The following is a 14285-nucleotide window of genomic DNA, read 5'->3' as shown; positions in this document are numbered from 1 at the left end:
TTTGATATGCTGCTGGATTCGATTTGCAAGGTTCTTGTTGAGGATTTTTTCATCCGTATTCATCAGGGATATTGGCTTGTAGTTCTCTTTTTTTGCTGGATCTCTGTCTGGCTTGGGAATCAGAGTGATGCTGGCTTCATAAAATGAGTCCGGGAGTTTTCCTTTGATTTCTATCTTTCGGAAAAGCTTGAGAAGCATTGGTATTAATTCTGTTTTAAACGTCTGGTAGATTCCCCAGGGAAGCCATCAGGTCCAGGGCTCTTATTTGTTGGGAGATTTTTGATAACTGATTTAATTTCTTCACTAGTTATGGATCTGTTCAGATTTTCTATCTCTTCCCGTGTGAGTTTTGGTAGTGAGTGTGTGTTTAGGAATTTGTCCATTTCTTCTAAGTTGTCCAATTTGTTGGCATATAATTTTTCATAATATTCCCTGATAATTGCTTGTATTTCTGAGGGGTTGATTGTAATCAGTCCATTTTCATTCATGATTTTGTCTGTTTGGGTGCTCTCTCTTCTCTTTTTGAGAAGCCTGGCTAGAGGTTTGTCAATTTTGTTTATTTTTTCAAAAAACAACCCATGGTTTCATTGATCTGTTCAATTGTTTCTTTGGTCTCTATGTTGTTTATATCTGCTCTGATTTTTACTATGTCTCTTCTTTTACTGGGTTTGGGGTGCTCCTGTTGCTTGTGCTTTTTGTAATTTCTTGAAATAGGCCTGGAGTGCAATGTACTTTCCTCTTAGGACTGCCTTTGCTGCATCCCATAGAGTTTGGATTGTTGTATTTTCATTTTCCTTTGTTTCCATATATTTTTAAATTTCTTCTCTAATTGCCTGATTGGCCCATTCATTCTTTAGTAGGGTGTTCTTTAACCTCCATGTTTTTGGAGGTTTTCCAGACCAGACTTTGTATTTGATTTCAAGTTTCAAAGCATTATAATCTGAAAGTGTGCATGAAATGATCTCAATTCTTTTATATTTATTGAGGGCTGCTTTATGTCCCAGTATGTGATCTATCTTGGCGAATGTGCCATGCGCACTTGTGAAGAAAGTGAATTGCCTGGCCTCAGGATGTAGAGTTCTGAATATATCTGTCAGATCCATCTGGTCCAATGTGTCATTCAAGTCTCTTGTTTCTTTAGTGATTTTCTGTGTGGTTGATCTATTCATTGCTGTAAGTGGAGTATTTAAGTCCCCTACTATTAGCACATTCTTATCTATAAGATTGTTTCTGTTTGTGATTAATTGTTTTGAATATTTAGGTGCTTCCATATTTGGGGCGTAGACATTTATAATTGTTAGTTCTTCCTAATGGATAGACCCTGTAATTATTATATAATGCCCTTCTTCATCCCTTGTTATTGTCTTTAATTTAAAGTCCAGTTTGTGTGATGTAAGTATAGCTACTCCAGCTTTCTTTTGACTTCCCATAGAATGATAGATATATCTCCATCCCCTCACTTTTTATCTGAAGGTATCTTCCAATCTAAATTGCGTTTCTTGTAGACAGCAAATAGATGGATTTTGTTTTTTTTATCCATTCTGCTACCCTATGTCTTTTGATTGGAGCATTCAGCCCATTTACATTCAGTGTTATTGAAATATGTTGGTTTAGAGTCATTGTGTCCTTTGTGGGATTCATGCTTGTGGTGGTGTCTCTGGTATCTTGCATTCCTTGCAACATTTCCCTGACAGAATCCCCTTCAGGATTTCTTGTAGGGCTGGCTTAGTGGTGACGAATTCTTTCAATTTTTGTTTATTTGAAAAGACTTTTATCTCTCCTATTCTGAATGACAGGCTTGCTGGATAGAGGATTCTTGGCTGCATATTTTTTCTGTTTTCACATTGAAGATCTCCTGCCATTCTTTTCTGGCCTGCCAAGTTTCATTAGATAGGTCTGTCACCACTCTGATAGGTTTCACTTTGTATGTTAGGGCCCTTTTCTCCCTAGCTGCTTTCAGAATTCTCTCTTTGTCCTTATATTTTGCCAGTTTCACTATGATATGTCGCGCAGAAAATCGATTCAAGTTACGTCTGAGGGGAGTTCTCTGTGCCTCTTGAATTTCAACGTCTACTTCCCTCTCCAGATTGGGGAAGTTCTCTGATATAATTTGTTCCAGGGCTCCTTCAGCACCTTTCCCTCTCTCTTCCTCTTCTGGGATTCCTATGATATGGACATTGTTCCGTTTGATTATATCACTGAGCTCTCGAATTCTTCTTTCATGTTCCTGGATTAGTTTATCTCTCTTTTTCTCGGTTTCTTCTTTTTCTATAATAGTGTCTTCTAAATCACTTATTCTCCTTTCTTCCTCTTCAATCCGTGCATTGGACGCCTCTAGTTTATTATGTATCTCATTGATCCCATTTTTTAATTCACTGTAACTGTTTTTAAGCTCCATATTGTTTGTAGCCATAGTTTCTCTGATGTCCTCTGTGCTTTTTTTCAAGCCCGGTGATTAATTTTATGATTATTGTTCTAAATTCTTGTTCAGTTATGTTGCTTATATCTGTTTTGAGCAGTTCTCTGGCTTTCATTTATTCCTGGAGTTTCTTTGGAGGAGAATTCTTCCGTTTCGTCATTTTGTTGAGCTTTCTTTCTCTTGTTAATTTTAAAAGATTGTTGTACACACGTACCTTGGGAGTTCTGCTGTATTAGAGAGGGCTCTTTTGACCGTTCAGGGCCTGTCTGTTCAGGGAGTGTTCTTTGGATGGTGTCTGTTGGTTTCTCTTGTTGAGTGTTTGGTTATTTTGTTTTCCTACTGGTAGTGGTATTTGGGACTCTCTACCATGTGTAGTTTGGCTTGTTTCTTGAGGCAGCCCTGGAAGAAAAAAACAGACAACCACAGAGGGAACAGACGTACAGAAATGCACAGACAAAACCAATAAACATGCAAACCCAGGCTCAGGAAAAAACAGCTACAACAACAAAACAGCTATCTGGAGGGGATGGGCTTGGTTTGGTGTAGGCAGGTCTTGTCTCCACTGTGTCCTCTGGCCTCCCTGAAGCCCCTCCTTGGTGGTTGTGGGGAGAAGAATGGCGTTGCCCCAGTCCCTTCTCAACCAAGCGTTACAAATCACTTCTTCAGTCTGATCTCCCTGTGCTGAGGATGTAGCTAAGGTGGGCTGAGTTCTATGCCCCTCCCTCTGCTTCATTTCCAGGTCCCAGTCCATGGGTTTTGTTATACTGCCCTGAACAGTCCAGCAGATCGCTGCTTCCCTGTTGCCTGGGGGTTGAGTCGGGGATGGGGGAAGTGTCACAGTCTCAGATGCCCTGGGGTCAAGCAGGGATAGAACCCGAGTGCTTTCGCGGAATGTAGCAACTTCAGGTCAACCTCAGGTCGGTAGAGTCCGCATAGCTGCAGTGCACTGCCGCCTCCGCCGCTTCAGTGGGTGCTGTCTTGGGCGGCTACTGCTTTACCAGGCGCTGGCACCGCTTGTCAGGGTCTTCTCTGCCCCCGCTTCAGCAGGCCGCTGTTGCACGCGCCGCCGCCACGTCACTGGGCCCAGGTGCCGCTTCACTGGGTCGCCGCCACCCCCGCTTCACTGGGCCATTGTTGCGCCCTCCGCTGCCGCTTTACCCGGTGCCAGGACCGCCTTCGCAGGCGTTGCTGCTGGTTCACCGGGCCGCCACAGCCGTGGATGGTCGCCACTAATTAGGGTCTCTCAAATTCTTCTAATTCTCTCCATATTCAAAGTCATATCCAATGTTGGCCACCATCACCTCTCACTTGGACCACTGTGATAATCTGATAGGTGTTCCCTCTGGTCTCACTGCTGCCTCGCACAGCTTCCAAAATGAGCTTTTTATTGAGCCTCCAGAATGTAATCTTTCATCCAGATGGCAATGTTCCTCTACAAATTAAAATTGGTTCTCTCTGTATGTGCAGCTCTTTTATGCTAGACACTTTGCTGTAGAAGTCCAAGATCAGGATCCTAGCTAACAGGGCTGGGTTCTTGCAAGCCTTCTTCTACAAGGTCACAGGCTGCTCATAAATGTAATATATTTTTGCAAAAGAGGGAGAGAGTCCTTTAGCAGTCAGTAAAATAATATTTAGTAGATATAATTAGACCTAATACTTGGTCGTCTCAAGTAAATAAAAAGTATTTTAAAATATTTGTCATAACTATTTTGCATACCACAGTTACTTATAAAAATACTTCTCTTGACTGATGCTGTTCAGACCGAAGTTACACAGGTTAAGAGTTAAGTTACTATCTTCTTAGCAGGTATTTGGTATGGCAATATTAACATCAAAGGAGACTTTTAAGGCAAGGAGTATATTGAGAAATAAAGGAAAGTTTCATAAAGATAAAAATATCAACTCAAGAATAAGATAAAACAATATTTATTTTTTATGCCCTAAATAACAAAGCTTCACAATATATAATGCAAAAATAAGCAAATGTCACAGTTGCCAATTATAACTCAGCTTGGTATAACTACATGAACTTTTAACCATCCATAGGCTACATTTTATCAGTTCTTAATTACAAATAGATCATATGCTGGGCAAAAAAGCAAACCTCAAAAAATTTTAAAATATCAAAATCCTACAGATAACGTCTCAGCACAGAAACGATAAAAAACCCCCTACATAACAAGTTTAACAGAATATAATTTTAAAATCTCCAAATGTTTGGAATTTAAGCCTTCAAAATAACTCTGGTGTTAAAAAAGAATCCACAATGGACACAAAGATAGGCTTCTTGTAAGAACTCTATCTGTCCTGTGGGAAAAACAAGCAAATATATGGAGAAGGAATCTTTTTCTCAGCTGAGCCCAGCTTTCCAGGCGTCCTTGCCAAAGTATTGGGCATTTAAATGAAGCTTGAATCCTCCACATGAGCACAGCCACAAGGTAAAAATAATGAGTGACTCTAGTCGTCATTGGCATACTAAGTAGAAAAATTGCCAACCAACTTCTGTTTGGATCTGTGACTCACAAAATCATGATAAATAATGAAATGTTATTTTAAGCCAGAGACAGCCTACTGGGTCTGCTGAAGATGCTAGAATTTTCATCCAGAAAAATATAATTTTATTTTGACACTGAAACCCAAGTTCAACCATTGTATCTGCAAGGTGTTTCACACAGGAGAAGTTTTGAGGAAGAGCTGTTCTGGATCTTGCTGGCACCAAGGTGATTTTATGGAGATTTTGGAAACTCTGAAGGGTCACAATGTACATAAAGTTTTAGATGTCTAAGGATGAGAGAACAAAGACAAGTAGGAACAGGAGTAGCCAGTCTGTGGGGCTAATGACCAGTTAGGCCTACTCTTTCCTGAAGGTCTCAGCCTACTGAAAGTGATGCTCGTTGGGAGGAATGCCTGTGACACTCACCTGGGCCTCCACTACTTATTGCTGAGGCATTGTTGTGACTGGATGAGCCCTTGTGGTTCTCATTATGATTGCAAGACTTACCTAAACAACAGCTATCAAGGAACTTGGAAAAAATAAAAGTTATCACTTACATGTCCTAGAGGATACAGGCATGCCCGGAGACTTACCGCAGGGCTTCAGGTAGAAAGAGAGATAAAGCATGTACTGCTTTTATTGGAATTGATGTAGGGGCTTAGGTCACTCAAAAGGTCAGTTATCTAGATTACCCAGGACTTTCTAAAAGGAAAACTTCATGGGTGGAGGCAGCCTGGTTTTCATCTAGTTGTTTAGCTATAGCTTTGTCATGCAGTTGGCAATTTATTTCAGATCCATGTCTTTGAAATGGATGCCTCAGCAATCAAAAGCTTAATGTCAGTTGCATTATGACACAAAATACTTTTTTGTTTGATTCTTAAACTACACCGTTTTAGCTGAGTAAAAAGTCACAGGGCATGAAGAATTTTCTAAGATCCTTGACATTCTCACTAGAAACTTGAAAAACCCATATTCATTTGCTAATTGCTGAATCTAAATGCTCTGGGAAGGAGGAAGGTATATGAGTTTTTGTTTTTGTTTCTGTTTTTTTGTGTTTTTTTTTTTGTCCAACCTGCAGGGCTTAAGATGTGCCCAGAGAAAAGTTGATCTGTCTAAACAGTGTCATGGTGAAAAAGTCACATATACAAAGATTTGATCAACCCAAGATGCTGAACATGAGTGTCTTAGTCGACTCCAAGGAGGTAGTTGCAGACATCTGGAGCCAACAGGAATAGCTTATATTTAAAAGATAATCTCTGATAATGATTAAGGACTAGGAGCCTCACAGCCTCCACTCCTACTGTCACCACCAGAATTCCAGGGATATTCTTTAATCTCCATAGTTCAGAACAAATCCAAAAAGAATCCTGAAACTCAAAAAAAAAAAAAAGAAAAAAAGAAAAAAGATTTGATGGCTTTCCCTTGAACTGATTGTGTTACAATTTGACCTCTAGGTTAAATAAGGACCAGTATTAGAATTTAAATTCAGTTATAGAAAAATAAATGTGTATTGGATTTTTTTGAACCTGTTTCTTTTTTAAATTTTCTTTATTATTGTACTTTTAGTATATTTACCACTCACGGTGTGACAGGATTCTCACATAGAGAGTTGTGACACCGAGGCTTTTTCTTTCCAGGAAGCAACTTTATTCCAGCCGGCATCACTTAGTTGGGTTCCTACCCAAAGAACAGAGCCCTAAACACCATGTGGTATGGTTTTTTAAATGTACTTTTTACTTCTTTGTCTGCAATATATGGTAACCCACAAACATGTAGTCTGATTAAATTGGTCTCATTTTACAAGGTCGTGAAGGATGTTGTTACATATGTGGATAGCAAGGTTGCCTTGAGATGTTCTTTTTTTTCTTTTTTCTTTCTTTAGGGAGGGGACCCTACCATAATGGGTATGCTTTAAAGTAAGATTTAGTAAATATGCTATTTTTCCAAGTTAAGTAAGACTGCAGTTGACTATTAACTATTTTCAGAGTCTAATACTAAAGGTCAAATTCAAAATTTACCAAGTACTGAAGGATTTACTGGATTTAGTTAATTTTCATAATTTTAAGTGTTATAGTCAAAACATATTTTTGTTAATTGTTCCTGAAATAAGAATATATAAATTGTTGTTCTATATTCATTTATGGTTATTTTCATACGTAAAGGCTGTTCTTAATCATCTTTCCCCAACCCTGCTGTCACAGAGATAGAAAACAGCATAAAACATTTTCAGTCTCCACAGGTCACTTAAAATTATCAAATGACCTGGAGGTAAAACAGACTATGTCCTATTACTAAGCCCCAGGAGTCACTAATGTTTCTTTTAGCATAATGAAATAATAGAATTTACTTTCTTGCCTAGAATATGATAAAATTCACTTATCTGACTTATTAAGAGCTTTGTCTCATTTATATTTTTATTTCTTTGTTCCATGAGTATAAAGTGAATTTCAAAGGACAATGACTTTTGTGGAAGTAAGTGTTTTCAAACTATATGTAATGTTCCTTTATTAAGAAGCCAGAGCAATGCAGACAGCAAGGACTGGTCCCAGACTAAATAGTGCAGCAGGGCAATGCCGTTAGACTCCCCTTACTCTCTGGGTTCTCATCCTATCCTCCTCTCCCTAATCTTCCGGATCATAAAACTGCCTTCAGACTTCCTACTAGAGTAGCTTCAGAGTCAGGAATACCCCCATGGTTCTGACCTTTACGTTTTCTCAATTTATTTTAGGGAGCACATCTTTACGACCTGTTCAGAAACACATCATTATTCCTAAGGTATCAATGGGTTTAAAAAAAAAAAAAAGACTTTCTTTGCTGAGATAATGTTTGCAGTTCAGGTGTTATTTTAAAAGAGTCGCCCATGGAAAGTTTTACAAAATGGACTTGTGGTGAAATACTTCAAGACACTCTATAAAAATACATGCCTGCTCTTTCATTTTGGTTTGATTTTCAATTAAAGTATTATTTTTAAAAAAGGTACTAATGCTGAATACCAGTTAATAACAGTCACAGCTATAGTTTGTACTTTTACTATGAAGTGTGTGTTGCAGATTTTTTCTTCCCAATGAATTAGTATATCAAATAGATTCAAACTGAGATTTACTACTTCTTTTAAGTTTATTTATTTATTTTGAGAGAGAGAGAGCGAGAGAGAGTGAGCACATGCATGCAAGTGGGGCAGGGGCAGAGAGAGGGAGAGAGAGAGAGAATATCCCAAGCAGGCTCTGCGATGTCAGCACAGAGCCTGACGTCAGGCTCAAACTCATGAACCATGAGATCATGACCTGAGCCAAAACCAAGAGTCAGAAACTTAACCAACTGAGCCACTCAGAAACCCTGTGATTTATTGCTTCTTTGTACATGCAGAGAACAATCTTGGAGTCTTATCATGTCAAATTGCATACTTTGAGAAGAGACCCCACAAGCTGTACACACATCCATAGTGTTAGAATTAAGCAAAATTTTAAAGTTTGAAAAGTTCTACTTTAACATCAAACATTTGTGTTTTAAATAAGTATTTGGCAGTATTTACCAGTCCCTGACAAAGTTTAATTTTTTCATGTCTAAATTCTAAAATATAATTTTTTCATTTCTTGCTTTTTTACAGGCTTTATTTTTTGGGCTACTCAGACTAAGATAGATAATGCTGTACTTAAAGAAAACAAAATCACTAAACTGTGATAAATACCTATTAAAACTGCTATATTTTCTATGGCACATCTAGAAGACAAATAAGTAAATTGGAGATAAGCAGAAAAGCTGATAGAACAAGAAAAATATATGAAACTAGTAACTAAAAGTTGAGTGAAAGGAAAAAAATCTGATTGGCCTTTTAGATAAAATGGTATTTGTTTACTATTTAGAAGTCATGTCAAACTTAACATGTGTGAAAAGACATTTGATCTCTCTCTTGCACTCCTACCCCACACCTGTTCCTTCTGCAGTTCCCCCCATCTCAGAAACTGACACTAATTTTCACATTGTCATTCAATACCACATCCTTTAACTTGAGTACGCTCAATCACAGTGAATCCTTCAGTCTTACAGCAAGCCCTGTTAGTTCCTTCTTCAAAATATCTCCTGAGTCTGCTCATTTCTCATCACCTGCAGTACTTTTGGTCCTTAGCGAAACCACTGGCATTTCCCCAAGACTATGCAATGCAGTGTCTTCCTTATAATTCTCACTGTTCAATTCTTTTCAATTTATGGACACTTTTCCACAGAGCAGCCAGACTGACCATTTATTTTTTAAAATTTTTTAAAATGTTTATTTATTTTTGATAGAGAGAGACAGACAGACAGACAGTGTGAACAAGGGAGAAGCAGAGAGAGAAGGAGACAGAGAATCTGGAGCAGGCTCCAGGCTCTGGCTGTCAGCACAGAGCCCGACGCTGAGCTAGAACTCACTAAAGCAAGATCATGACTTGAGCCGAAGTCGGCTGCTTAATAGACTGAGCCACCCAGGTGCCTTTTAAAGATAGGCCTTTTAAAGATAAACACAGATTACACAAAGCTATTCTTGAATAAACATTAAGCAAATGAAAGGCTGATTGATGATACCTGATATAGACAATGTTTTATTTGTCATTATTTGTCATGGGCCATTTGTAGCCATCAACTAAAAATATATAAATAAAAAAGAAAGATTCTAGAATATTAGCCCCAAGAAAAGATTTTAAAAGAAAGGAGAAATTTCTGTCACATCTACTTGGACAAAATAGGCACACAGTAAATATATGCAGGATGAATTGATGCATGCGTAAATAAATGAATGTTCTTAAAATATATATTGCTCTGACCATAATCTCCAATATCATGATTGACATGACAGGCTACTTTTATATAGACAAGGCTGAGGATCCTGAGATAATATGGCAATTTTAAGACATTTCAAAGTTTGAAATGAGGTCTGGATATGTATGATTTCTCTGTGTTTATCATTATCTTACCTGCCACAACTCTAAAAGGCAGTGTACACTGCCTTTTATTCAAACTCTTTTATTTCGAAATTTTTTCCATCTATTTTAAGGTGCCTTAAAAAAAATCTCTCTCATACGGACTTATCTTTTCCTACTCACACTTTCCTAACATGCAAAAGCAACATTTTTCTATAAATCTTGGGATGAGTTGGCTAATGCCAAATCAGTTATGTGTTCACAGTATACAGAAATGATAATGTATTTTGCTTTTTAAAATCTGGATTCAGCTCAGACCTTGGAATGTGGAATTACAACAAAACAAATCTCATCACTGGAGGTTTGCAAGTCATAATAGTTTTTACCTTTATTGTCACTGCATCTCTTTACAAATTCATAAGTATGTGAGAGTAAACATATACTTCTCCCTGCAGAGTGTGTTAGTACAATAGACATTTATGACAAGTAAATTGCCAAGAAAACATTTGCAATGAACATGATTTTGAGGATAAGTTGTACCTTTAAAATAGAAATAAAAATTTCCAAGGCATCTAATTTTCATATTACAGACTTAAAGACTTTTTTCATTTCAAGAATTAAGTGTGTTAATGAATGCAGATCAACAAAAGCCTACCAGCAACAATTGACTGCCCTGTTGTAGAGATCAACCCTTTGGAAAATCTAGCTTTTCTTCCTGATTGCTAAAAGGCTTTCTAGTAGTTTAAAAAGCTCACTTACAGTGCAGATGACATCTCATAAAGACAAGCCTATATAAAATTTTTAGGCAATCAAGTTCAGATACTGCAGATGTGCAGGCTAATGAGAAAGTTAAATCCAAGATCTTGAAGGTTGAAACCGGTGAAATTTTGAAACATAAATGTTGACAATTATTTCAAGGATCTGTAAACAAGAGACAAAGCTTACCATTTGAAATTTTCTAATTGGCTCAAAGTCATTTTCCTTACAACATTATTTGGTTAAAAACTGAGGGGAGATGAAGTTGGCATGGTGGTGTCTACTTTGGGGAGAACCATACTTCTGAATTTTAACTAAGGGCTTAATGAAACAGTTTAAATCCTATGGAAGACAACGTAGTTTCTCTTTCCCTTTATTTTCCCTGATAGTAATCAGAAGTCATGGGAATTTTTTTAATTGGCCAGTAATTAAATCTGTTCAAATGCACAGTATAAGTTGCTGGTAAAACAGAATAAGAAAGGATACCCGCCCTCAAGGAGATCACCATCGTATATAGATGCTAAATTAATACATGATATTTACAACATGACGTTGTAGGTACTATAATAAAGATGATGCAAGTAGAATAAATACAATAAGTAGATCGGATTGATCCTACTTCAGCATGAGTTAGTGGGAGCACAAGTTTCACAAAGAAGAAGTTTGAGTGAAATTATGAAGAAACACAAAGATTTTTGCAAGATGTAATAAAAAGAGAAAGGAAATTTGAGAATGAGGAAATGTACACAGGTACTTTCTTGACCAATAAAAAAAATGTATGTTAGAAAGCTAACATGTCTTTTTGATGTAACGTTACTACAGATGGTGCTGATATGCTGCCTAACTTGAGATATAGTATCCCCTAAATTTAGGTGTGAGGACTACTGAAACATTTTCACATAGTTTATGTGGAGCCTATTAAATATTAAGCAGACAAAAATGTAATTGCATAATGTGGAACACTTTACTGATGATTTCTCTAGGATTCCTTAGAAAAGAATTTTCTTTGCGAACAGGTGTTAATAGTCCAATCACATACCACAAGGAAAGAGAATCACATTTCTAACTTGTCATTGAAAACAATTGTGGGGTAGTTTCAGACTATAATCTTCTGAAATATTGTAGGATTTCTTTGCATTAACCTGTGCACATTTGAGCTAATACATTTTGGTACTAGAATCTCACAGATCAAATTCACATAGTCATTTATATTCTCTCTTCCTCCAATTTACTAATCTAACAAATGACTGGTTTGTTTTCAATCATAACACATATATATAACTGAGTTGTTTCCAGTTTGGAAGGAAAAATAATGTATAATTCTCAAAGTATAATATTAAGACCCTCAACTGCCAGGATTAGCGGGCAAATCTGTCTTCTTGCTCCAACTGCCAAACCCTTCCCTTGTATGTCCATGTGAGGGTGGGTGTGGGGATCAGTATTCAAGCATCGCCTTGATGGTGGTAGACTTTCAGTCTGGCAGGGTGGTCCTCTATTGCATGTTCAAAGTTTGGAGGTTGAGGATTACTGTTGGAACATGAATCTCTAAAAATATTCTCCTGTAGGGATACCTGGGTAGCTCATTTGAGCATCTGACTCTTGATTTCAGCTCAGGTCATGATCCCAGAGTTGTGGGGTTGAGCCCCCTGGTGGGCTCTGTGCTGAGCTTGGAACCTACTCAAGATTCTTTTTTTCTCTCCCTCACTCATGTTCTCTCTATCTCTCTCAGTCTTTAAGATAATAAAAAATACTAAAATAAAAAGATTCCCCTTTATCTTGCTCACTTTAAACAACTGTCTTCTGAAAGTCTGCAAATCTTGAGCAAGGTATCTGGGGAGATCCTCCTGCTTGTGCTACTAGTGATGCAATGCCTAAAAATATGCATGAATTTACATTTATGTATGAAGGTTTTAGTTAATTAATATTGATAATCCAGCAAGGGAGTCTTCTGTAATTTAATTTTTTTCTTTAAAAAAAAGATCCCAACGTGGAGCTTGATCTCAGGACCCTGAGATCAAGACTTGAACTTAGATCAAGAGTTGGAAGCTTAACCAACTAGTCACCTAGATGCCCCTATTTTTTTTTCTTTTATGTCCTCAAGAAGCCTACTCAAGAATAAAAGTATTGACTGAGAATTCTTTTTTAAAAAAATTTTTAATGTTTATTTTTTTTGAGAGAGAGAGAGTGAGAACTTGGAAGGGCAGAGAGAAGAGGGAGACACAAAATCTGAAGCAGGTTCCAGGCTCTGTGTGTTCAGCCCAGAGCCTGGCTCAGGCCTCAAACCCACCAACCATGAGATCATGACATGAGCTGAAGTCAGATGCTTAGCCTACTGAACAACCCAGACATCCTAAGAGAATTCTTTATACTATATGACCAGAGAATAACACACGAGAGCCTTCGTTTTTGGTGATATAGGATGAAAGGAGAAATGTTGGCCACTGCCATGCTTCAGACAATCAAATAGAGAATTTTGGGGTTGTCAACAGCCACACTTGAAGCCATAGATTACCCCAGGCAGATAGCTTAATTTATTAAATATAAAAGTAAATTAGATAAAATCTTTGCACTACAAGATCTTAATAACTGCTGTGGAAAAACAGTATAAAATGTAGTAAAAATACATAGGTTGTGGGGGGAGAGGAATATGATAAGTAGAGCAAAATAAGTAACAAGCAAAAACCAAAAAAAAAAAAATCCAAAAAAAACAAACAACCCAGAAAAACAAAAAAAAAACAAACTGATACACGGGTATGATATTTTGGAAGCATTGCTTTAAATTATGTTTCAGAAACATGGCACAGTGGCTGCTGTTAATGTGCTCCCAAGATCCTCTTTCTGGAGGATCCACCTTCACCCAGCTGTTGACTATTGACTCATAATCTCCCTCTGCAGGAGCCTTGCCCTCACCTGAACTGAAACTACCTCTCTGAGGACTTTACACCGCAGCCAGATCCCAGTGCCACACAGACTTTGGGATCAAAGTCAGCTCTCTTGCTGCTACTGCCCCCTGCTGGAACCCTAGCTCTCCTCATGAGAGCGTTTCTTTATCACTCTCAAAAGGGTGGCCATCTCAGGCTCTGATTTTTTAAATCATGAACTACGATGGTGCTAAAATGATTCTTGAAAGCCAACAGTAAGAATGGAATGGTGAAGCTGAGTCACTTGTTAGCAAGGTGACAATAAATATCCCAGTAAGGTAAATAAATATCAGTAGGGCCTGGAATACTGTAACGGTGATCTCTCCGACTGTCATCAACTAACTAGAACAGGCCATTTGTGAAAGGGGATTCTCTAGCTGGTGTAACATTTCAAAGGTTTCAGGTATAATGTGTATAGTAATTACAAGGACTGTGGGATGTGATGGTTGTTGTGAAGTGTCACCGATGTGTTGCAAGGAGAAAATGAGAGACACACATCTTTGATCAGCCTTGAAGGAGGGTTGGAAAGCTTCCGGGGCAGCCCTCTTAGAGGCTTATTGCCCCCAGCCAGAGAACAGACAAAGCTGAAGATGAGACACAGAAGCTCCTTGTAAGTGTGGGAAATCTATCAAGAAGATGGAATTTTAGTCTAGGCAAGTATCCTAGGCCAAAAACAAAGCCTCAATGAGAAAGGAATGGGGTCCTGAAACTTCAGATTGGGATATCTAGACTGATGTACTTGAGAACCTGGAACCCTCATATTCACCTCTTAGCTTTAATACTAGCCCATTCTACCCACA

The 14285-nt window shown here is 37.9% G+C and overlaps 1 long non-coding RNA gene across 1 annotated transcript in view; it reads left to right on the top strand.

Annotated features, from left to right (window-relative positions):
• Positions 1–6641, top strand: part of LOC144216689 (uncharacterized) — a 27949-nt gene extending 21308 nt beyond the window's left edge. Inside the window, exon 3 of the long non-coding RNA XR_013330718.1 lies at positions 6551–6641. This is a non-coding gene — a long non-coding RNA (uncharacterized LOC144216689). The remainder of the gene's footprint in view (positions 1–6550) is intronic.
• Positions 6642–14285: the final 7644 nt, after the last annotated feature.

Source organism: Crocuta crocuta, unplaced genomic scaffold (assembly GCF_008692635.1).
Source record: "Crocuta crocuta isolate KB4526 unplaced genomic scaffold, BGI_CrCroc_1.0 scaffold48, whole genome shotgun sequence".
In the NCBI taxonomy this organism is placed as follows: Eukaryota; Metazoa; Chordata; class Mammalia; order Carnivora; family Hyaenidae; genus Crocuta; species Crocuta crocuta.
Note: the sequence above shows the minus strand (reverse complement) of the source record. Positions and strands in the feature narration are given on the sequence as shown.